The sequence below is a fragment of the Sturnus vulgaris genome, chromosome 4 (assembly GCF_052056855.1).
Source record: "Sturnus vulgaris isolate bStuVul1 chromosome 4, bStuVul1.hap1, whole genome shotgun sequence".
In the NCBI taxonomy this organism is placed as follows: domain Eukaryota; kingdom Metazoa; phylum Chordata; class Aves; order Passeriformes; family Sturnidae; genus Sturnus; species Sturnus vulgaris.
The window spans coordinates 30,467,343-30,476,505 of NC_142246.1; positions in this window are offsets into that span (position 1 = coordinate 30,467,343).

Here is a 9,163-nt window from a genome sequence, read left to right on the forward strand (position 1 = left end):
CCAGTCCTTGCACTTATGAATTTATGTTGACCACACACACAGGCAAGCTTGCTTCCAACTGGCAACACCTTTGTGCATGTCAGATGAATCAAAGCAGATTAAAGTAATGGTACAAAAGCACTGGATACAAATAGGGTGGGAAATGGAATGGAAGCAGTCGTAAAAAAGAAACAAGGTCTTCAACAATATCTGCTGTTTGTTTTTTTTTAAGTAAGCAAGTCAAAACATCTATCTGTTCTTGTCACAAGGAATGACTGCAAGCATAGACTCAACCAAGGGATTCAAAATTCAAAAGGACTCACTTATTTTCTTGGTTTGTAAGCTACCTGGCTATTTTGCTATGTTACACTTTTGGCAACAAATACAGACATAATTTCAACAGGGAAGGCTGAAATAAGGACTTTTGAGGTAGAAATTTATAAACTGGTGTTAATAGATAGAGATTCTACTCTACATAATGTGGTGATTTTCATGTTGCAAAGAGAAATATTTGCATTTAAATACTGAACCATGAAAAACTTGTTGTCTTAAATACCAAAGTAAACATTTTGTCTCATACCACTCACTTACAAATTTGCTTCAAAGCTTTCTGCTCTATTTAGCTTTCTTGTACAAAATTAAAGAAATTAAAGCTTGGTCATCTTCATAGTTAGGGAAAATTACTTTACTAATCTCTGCCAAGAGACACAGTGTGATTGAAAATATTTGCCTCCAATATAGAAAAAACTTCAGTAAAGTTGTTTTTAAAATGTTATTGCTGGAATGCTGAACAAAACCAAAAAGAAAACAAAACAAAATCCCAAACATTCAAAGAAAAAAACCAAAATATCACCCCAAACCCAACCAAACAAAAAATAACCCAACTCATTTGTTAGCTATTTGATCATCACAAATCCCTAAACATGGTCTCAGGACAGTGCAGCTTCTATCTGAGCTTTCTTATTTAATAACATAGCTTTACTTTTAAGACAAACTGAACACTATTACTTCCAGAGTTGTATTATAGACAGGAAAAGTAGGGATTTTTCTTTAAAATCTAATCAATGTGATCTGGACCACAAGCAATTACTTGCTTTTCTTCTAACTAAAATAATATTGTTATTGCATATCACTGAAATGTAATGATGCAATTCTTTGGGTACTTCATTTTTTAATTTCCACAGTTTAATTTAGGTACCTGCCATTCAGTTAGGTATATTAGACTATTATAAGTGTAACACCAGCTCCAGGTGTCACCAGATTGTACATAAATTGATATATTAACTGCTACTACTGGAATTCCTACCTTAAAACCCTGAGATTCTTTTGTTGTAAATTTCTGCCTGAAAAATATTCTCTTTATTGCTTAAAATGACAGTGAATTGTTAACTTTTGTTATTCAGAGGTAAATCAGAATAACTTTGCTATATAGAACTTTTATATCAGACCAGACTCAACAGATGGTCCATTGAACAGGACTGTTTTATTAGTTCCACTATATAAATAAAGTCAAACACACACAGAAATATTCTTCTTTATCCTTTAGCATTTTAATACATATTTATTCCTTGACATTTATGTCACTTGATCCAAGTGCAGATGAGGAAAATTAATTAGGAAAATAAACTGGTTGGTTTAGGGTCTCTTCCCCACTTCCAAAGAATGGAATAACTATTAATATTATTCAGTAAAGAATCACCAGTAAAAGCAAATATATTCTACTCTAAAGGAGACATATGAATATATGGTAATTTTACATCCATGTAGAGTTTCATATCTTGGCAATTGCCTGCATGGAATTTCTACTGATGATTTTCCTCTGTTGGAAATTTCTCTTTCTCAAAAAAATTCTTAAATACTTTTGGAAAATATTAAATTACTGAATAAAAAGAAATTATTTGGAAATAATTAAACAATATTAAAAAAATCCAAAAGAGAAGTATAAAAATTATGCAAATACTGAGAATAAGAAAAATTTAAAAGGAAAATTAGCAGAAAGTTTTAAAAGTACAGTTCAAACCAGTGAAAATTTTATTTTGATTTCAAATTTTAAACTGAAAGGATATTTCCTCCATTCAGCTTTGTTGGCGCTGATGCTCTGAAAAACCTCTTGGGAAAAACAAAACCTCTTGCTAAACTTTCTGATAGTATACTTGCAAAAGGCTAAATATAAATTCCTTTTTAATATGTCTATTTTAAATATTTTAATCAATACTGAAGCACAACTGTAATTTATTTCTTAATATTTGTTTAATCTACTATATTGCATTGAAAATGATTGTCAAATGCTTATTTTTGTTAAAGGAATTTAAAGAAAACCTTAAACTGGAAGACATTTAGTCCTAGGTGTAATTTTCACCTCTGAAACAAACAGAGTAGTACTGAATGAAGTTATTTTTCTCTATTCTATCTCTTCAAAGTGGGAAATCAAGCTATTTTCTTTGTTGTGGTTTTTTGGGTTGGTTGATTGGTTAGCTGGTTGGTTTATTTGGTTGGTAGGGTTTTTTGTTGGTGGTGGGTTTTTCGAGATTTTTGGTTGTGTGTTTTGTTTTTTTCCCTTTAAGGGATGTTTTTATGCCAGAGTCTATTTTTTCCCCTGTAATTTACACCACTTTTCAAGGATGGTCACTTCTTTCATACATTCATAGTACATTGTGAAGAACACTAAAACTATACTGTAAAAAGCCGACAGTTCCCTTTTCTTTGTATCTGCCCCAAACATGGCTTAATTGCAGTAATATGAGGAAGGTCAAGCTGCTAGCTCTTCTAGAGAGTATTTCCAATGAAAAATGGAAAGCAGGGATAAAAGCAGACACTGCCTGCTTTACAAGTTTCCCTATTATGGCCTTTGAGGGCTGAGACCTCAGAGTACACTGCATGGTACTCACACATAAAATATTAAACACAGCTGTCTGAGTTTCTTTTGCTATTGCAGCTGCTAACAGTTACATTAAAGGAGAGAATGTGAAGGTACATAGAGGACATTTCAGCTGTTATCTTTTGAATACACTGGGCTTTTCACTGATAGGAATATTCAAAGTGTGCATTGGACACACACCAGATTTGCTAAGTCATTTGCTTTGAATGATATACTAATGTTAGATGAACTTTGGTGACTCATATTTCTTTTTTCTCTTCACTTAGCAGACTTAAGAAGTAATTTTAATACCTGCTGCTGGATGAGCAATGCAGTGGGGTATGAGCTATCCCACAGATTTCTGGAATCTGCATTGTGGACAATTATTTGGCACAGAGACTGGACAGAACAATCAGAAGAGAGACTTTGCTGCTACACATAAATAGGGAAGACCTAATCAAGGATGTGACAGTCATTGTCAACCTTAATCTGACTGACTGACATTGAAGCAATACTATTTAAAATCCTGAGCAAAGTGAGAAAACACACGACTGCAATCAACTGCTTAAGTTACAAAAGAATGCGTTTTGGCTCATTCAGGAAAATTATAGGCAATACAAAAGAAGCAAGGCAAAGAGTTAAAATTTTATGCCTCCTGGCCCTTGATTTGGCAAGGTCTTCTCTCAGGAATCCCAGCTCTCTGCATCTAGCAGCAGGTTTTGAAGAAACACTACCTACAGCAGAGGTGAGTTGAGTTAGATATTGTTTAAGTGGAACGGACATAGGCAAGTGTGAGCTGTTGGAAATCCACGAGAATCCTGAAGGAGCTGGGTGATGTTGAGAGGCTGCTCATGAATGTCCTTAATTCTTGTATGCAAAAAATTAATGGGAAAAAAGAAAATATTAGCTACACCCATCTTCAAAAAGAGAAAGAAGGGGGATTTAGTAACTACAAACTTGTAGGCCTAATGTCAGTACTTAGGAAAATTGTGAAGCAAGTGCTCCTGAAATGTTTTGTATACCAGAGCTGAAAGGCTATTGGGAACAGCCATCTTGGCCTTACCAAAGGTAAATGGTTCTTGACCACACTCATTGCCATCTATGAAGAAATGAAAAGCTCTGTGGGCATGAGATTAGCGATGGATTTGTTAATATTGACTTTAGTAAGCATTTCAGATTGAATCTCTTGTTTAACGAGTAACGTGGACTGTATGTTTATCCTCCTCAACATCCAATGCTGTGGAAAATTTCCATCAGTGGTCTGGATGTGAAATGGCTACTCCTACCTTACCAGGGACATGTCAGACTGACCTCGAGCTGAAGCAGTTGGTTTAAGGAACTTCAGACATTTAAAAAAAGTCAAATGCAAAACCTTGCACGTGGGATCAAATAACCCAATACAATGGTCCAAGCTGAAGACTGACTCAAGTGGGGAAGCAACGCTGCTGAAAAGAGCAAGAGGCTGCTTAGGTGGCTTCAAGACATCCCTTCCAGCCTAACTTATCCACGTGTCTATGAACTGGTTAGCATGGAATGGCGGCTAATTTCATCTTGTATGACCTCAGAGAATTTGTAGAGGTAAAAGCATTATTAAGATGAAATGCTTTCTCTCTTTTTCTCCTTTTCTTGGTTAAAGTCAGAATGATGGTTTGCTCTCTGTACAGTTCTTTTCAATTACTCTTTTTGCCTACAGAAAGATAAAGTTAAAAGGATGATTTCAAATAGCCATACAAAAAGCCAATGCTTTAATTTCCTTTCTGTTGAAAGAAACAGAACCCTAGGAAGGTTTATGAAGTGGTTCAGATAAAAAATACTTTTTTTTTCCCCGAAAGTTGTGATATAAACAAAATTCAGATGAGCTTTCTCCTCTATCCCCATTGAATTTGCATTTCTCAATCAGTTTCAGTGATAATTAAATTTTAAAATGGAGAATTGAACCCTAAAAATAGTAAAAAAACTCCAGAAAGTAACATAAGAAAGAACTAACAAAAGATTTGGGTGAAAATCAGTAGTTTAACTAACAGAGAAGTTTTACCTTAGTAATTGCTTTTTGAGCATAACACAGCTGAACATGCAAGGTTTAAGCTTAATTTAAAGGACAAATTTCTGTGTTATAAGTAGTATTACTACAAGTCAGCTCAAATTCTTAATGGGAAGAGTTATGTTAATTTACTGCTGGTTTTGCTTATTTGTGTTGTATAGATTGGAACTGAGGGAAAGTCATCCATTTTGGGGATGGTGGGGAACTAGAAAAAATGAGGGATAGTTTTATTGATAAATCTTCATTGATGAAAAATTACACTGAAATTACTAAAAAAATGCCAAATCAAATTTTGAAGAGGTTCATAGCATAAGATGTTGAAATGCTGAAAAAATTTCTTCTGTACTTTGCATTATCTCATACAAGAGAGGCTGGTTTATTCGCCGCTTTGTCTTTAAAAGAGAAAATTCTTTTTAAAAGGTGAATAGATAGTCTTGAGTCAAACACAGTCCTATCAGAACAAAAGGCATTATTTTTTTATTCATACATAATAGTTAACAATCTTTAATTGATAAAATAGTATCCAATCAAATAGTAGAAGTAAAAATGCTGTTTTGCAATGAGCTGTTACATATTTTCTCAAGACAAGATCTGAGAACCTCTTAGCTCTGCCTTTATAAACTGGACTGCATGAAGGACTGGAAAACAGATTCTAAAGAAAAGATATGCACTGAAAAAAATAGATGTGCACTGAGTATTAGCTGGACTGAGCTTAAAGGTTTTACATATTGCAACTTTGGAAATGTGCTGGCATCGTGCCCCCACTACCAAACTCCTTAACATGCAGAGACCATATGGGATTTTGATAGAAGCAGCATGACATCAGTTCAATTTCCTTTTTCTTCTAAATCTTAAAGTATTAATATATAAAGAATACTGTTTACCTATCCAACTGAAAGTTAATTCTTTTAATATACAGAAAGAAGGTAAAATGATTTGTGGTATATGAGTCTGTACAAAATATGGCTTGATGTGAATTTTGTACATTGAAGAAATTATAAAGAATTACTTCGGATGTTACAGTCACAGGTAGCTGTCTGCAATTACTTTGGGTAACTTTATAGTCACAAATTAAGAAACAAGGAAACATTTTCAGCAAGAGTGGGAGAATTTGCATTCTGTTATAAATTTTGGAAACAAACATCCTAGTTTTAAAACAAGCCTAATAGTGTATAATTTCTGTTTTGTATTTTTAGAATGCTTTGAAGGTTTGACACACCTTATGAATTATCATGTGGGCCTGTAACAGCTGTAGTTTTGACAGTTATCCTCTTCATCAAAAGGTTTTTTTCATAAGAAATACTCCTACAGTGAAGGTAGAAATAGACTGTGATGTTCAAATTAAACATTTATATGTTGCTCCTTGATAGCTTTTTAAAACAAATTTTGCAAATTTTCTGATAAAATTTGATTCATCTTCTTGATACAATTCATTTTCTCTTTCTTCTCACAATATGGTCTTTTAACTATCTTATTATAACTCTAACTTTAAAAGATAAAGCAAAATAAAGGAAACTCAGCCCTTATTATACACAGTGTTGGTCATAATTTCTTTCATTCACTCTCAGTGACAGCCCTAACATAAAATAATTTAAACTTCAGGACAGAAGGAGCATCATAGTTTATAACCACACTATAATTCCTCATGATAAAAGCAATTTCCCAGTGATCAGCATAAGAAAGCACAGTGAATTCCAATAGGAAGAAAGGATCATCAGAGATATCTGGCTTCAAGGGTAATGTACAACCTGATTTCCTCTAATGGAAAAAATTTCTCAGATTGCTACAAAATATAAACAATAAAATGTTAGGAAAAAAACCAAAACCCTGAAATTAATTATCTCCTATAACAAAGCAACTTGCTTAGTGGATGTGGGAAAGGCTGTGGATGTCATCTACCTATACTTTAGTAAAGTCTTTGACACAGTTTTCCACAATAATCTCCTAGAGAAACTTACTTTCCATGGTGTGGAATGGTGTAAAAACACTGGGTAAAGAACTGCATGAAGGGCCAGGCCCAGTGTGGGTGAACGGAGCTTTGTCTGGCTGGCAGCTAGTCACACGTGTGGCTCCCAAGGGCTCAGTGTTGGGCCCAGTCCTGTTCAGTACCTTTATCAATGATCAGGGATTGAATGCACACTCGGTAATTTCACAGATGACACTGTGTTAGGTAAGAGTGTTGATTTGCAGGAGGGTAGGAAGGTTCTGCAGAGGCATCTGGATCCGTGGGCCAAGGTCAGCTGTATGAGGTTCTGTAAGGCAAAATGCTGGATCCTGTGCTTCAGTCACAACAACCCCTAGCAGTGTTGGGGGATGAGTGACTGAAAACAGTTTAGAAAAAAAGGACCTGGGAATGTGTGGGAGTCAGCCCGACTGGTATTCCAGGTCAGGCAACCATCACCAAAGAAGGGTTGCATGCCAACCCCAAACCTTGGGAGGCATTTGTTCAAGTCGTGGTGACCCCAGGAAAAAGTTCCGAAGAGTTATGGGATTGCCAGTGTTAATACCTCATTTACAGTCAATTATCACCACTCCCAAATCCAGAATGTTCTCCCTTCCTTGCATCCATTGGCCCTCAGTTGGTGCAATGTTCCACCCCTCCTACCCTGTTGGACCCTGCCTTCCCTTACCCCGCCTCTGCACCACTTTACCCTACACCCATTTGACCTTACTTCAACCCCACCTCCTCTCATATCCCTTATTTATACCCTGGGCCTCCCTTCATCCTTGTCTTCCACCACTGGCTCCTAAAGAGACCTCATCCCCTTGGTTATTGTACTCGGATTTTTGGGCCTCGTCTCACATTTACTTTCATTATTATGAAAGTGTTTGATGTTGCTAAATCGTGATTGTCGTACAGCTCTTCTTTTATTTTTGCCACTTTACCCTGAATTTCTGCAAACCCTAAAAAGGATTGTCAGGGACCACCCTCAACCCCGATAGCTGAACAGCTGAACATGAGCCAGGAGTGCTGGCAAGTGGCCAAGAAGGCCAAAGGCATCCTGGCCTGTATCAGAAATGGTGTAGGACTGGGGCAGTGATCATCCCAGATGAGGCTGCACCTCGAGTACTCTGTTCAATTTTGGAAAGATATTGAAGACACTGAAGTCCAGAAAAGGGTAACAAGGCTGGTGAAGGGTCTGGAGTGCAAATCTTAAAAAGAGTAGCTGAGGGAGCTGGGATTGTTTAACCTGGAGAAAAGGAGGCCCAGGGGAAAGCCTTTCGCTCTTTACAGAGCTTGAAAAGAGGTTTTAGCCAGATGGGAACAGCCTCTTCTTCCAGTTAACCACTGTCAGGATGAGAGGAAATGGACTCAAGTTGCACAGGTTGAGGTAATTTTAAGAAAAAATTGCTTCACAGAAAGGTCAAACACTAAAACAGAGTGCCCAGTGAAGTAGTGGAGTCACCCTCCCTGGAATCATTCCAAAAGTGTGTGGACATGTCACTTCAGGGGATGATTTAGTGGTTAAAATGATGACTGTGCTAGGTTGATGTTGGACTTGTTCTTTTCATCATTAACAATTCTGTGATCCTATGATTCTATAATTTTAATGATAAAGTCAATATACAAATTATGTACTATGGATCTTTACTGACCTACTTTTTCAAAGATAATATGAATTGTCTTTGTAAATGATGCCGTTTTAACACTTAAGTTTGAAATCTACCCAGTGATTTTAATGCAATATTGTGCAAAGTATCTGTTTGAAAAACTTTCAGCTTTGAACTTTTATCATAAGCCAGTTTCTGCATATTATTTAATTCAAAAGAGCTTTTCTTTAGGTTGAAGTAGTTAACTGTAAGATCTTTTTTTCAATCAATTACTAAGAAAAAATAGTTAAAGGTTCTGACAAAGCTTATATACAAAAGAGCTTCCAGATATGTAAGCACAGAATTATCATTTTGTATCATTTCTAATGATGATGTATCCATGACATATAGTGATGAACTATACTCTTAATAGCTTTGCATGGAGATCTTAAAATATTGTTGTAATTTGTTGTTCTTTCCTGTGGTCATAATAATGTTATTATTAATGACTTGTTAGCTGAAGCTGAATAGAACCTTAAAATTTGCAACCATAGTAAAAATTATTTTTTCCTGCAGCATACAAGATTGTTACTGTCTATTTGATACCACTGAAATCATCAAACAAGCTTCAATAAACATTAAACATATTTGGTAAAAGTGTTTCCCACATAATTCTTAATCCATAGCTAGAAATTCTTTTTAGTCCAGGAAAGCAATTTTTTTATCCATTTCAAATACAGATGAAGACATCTGCT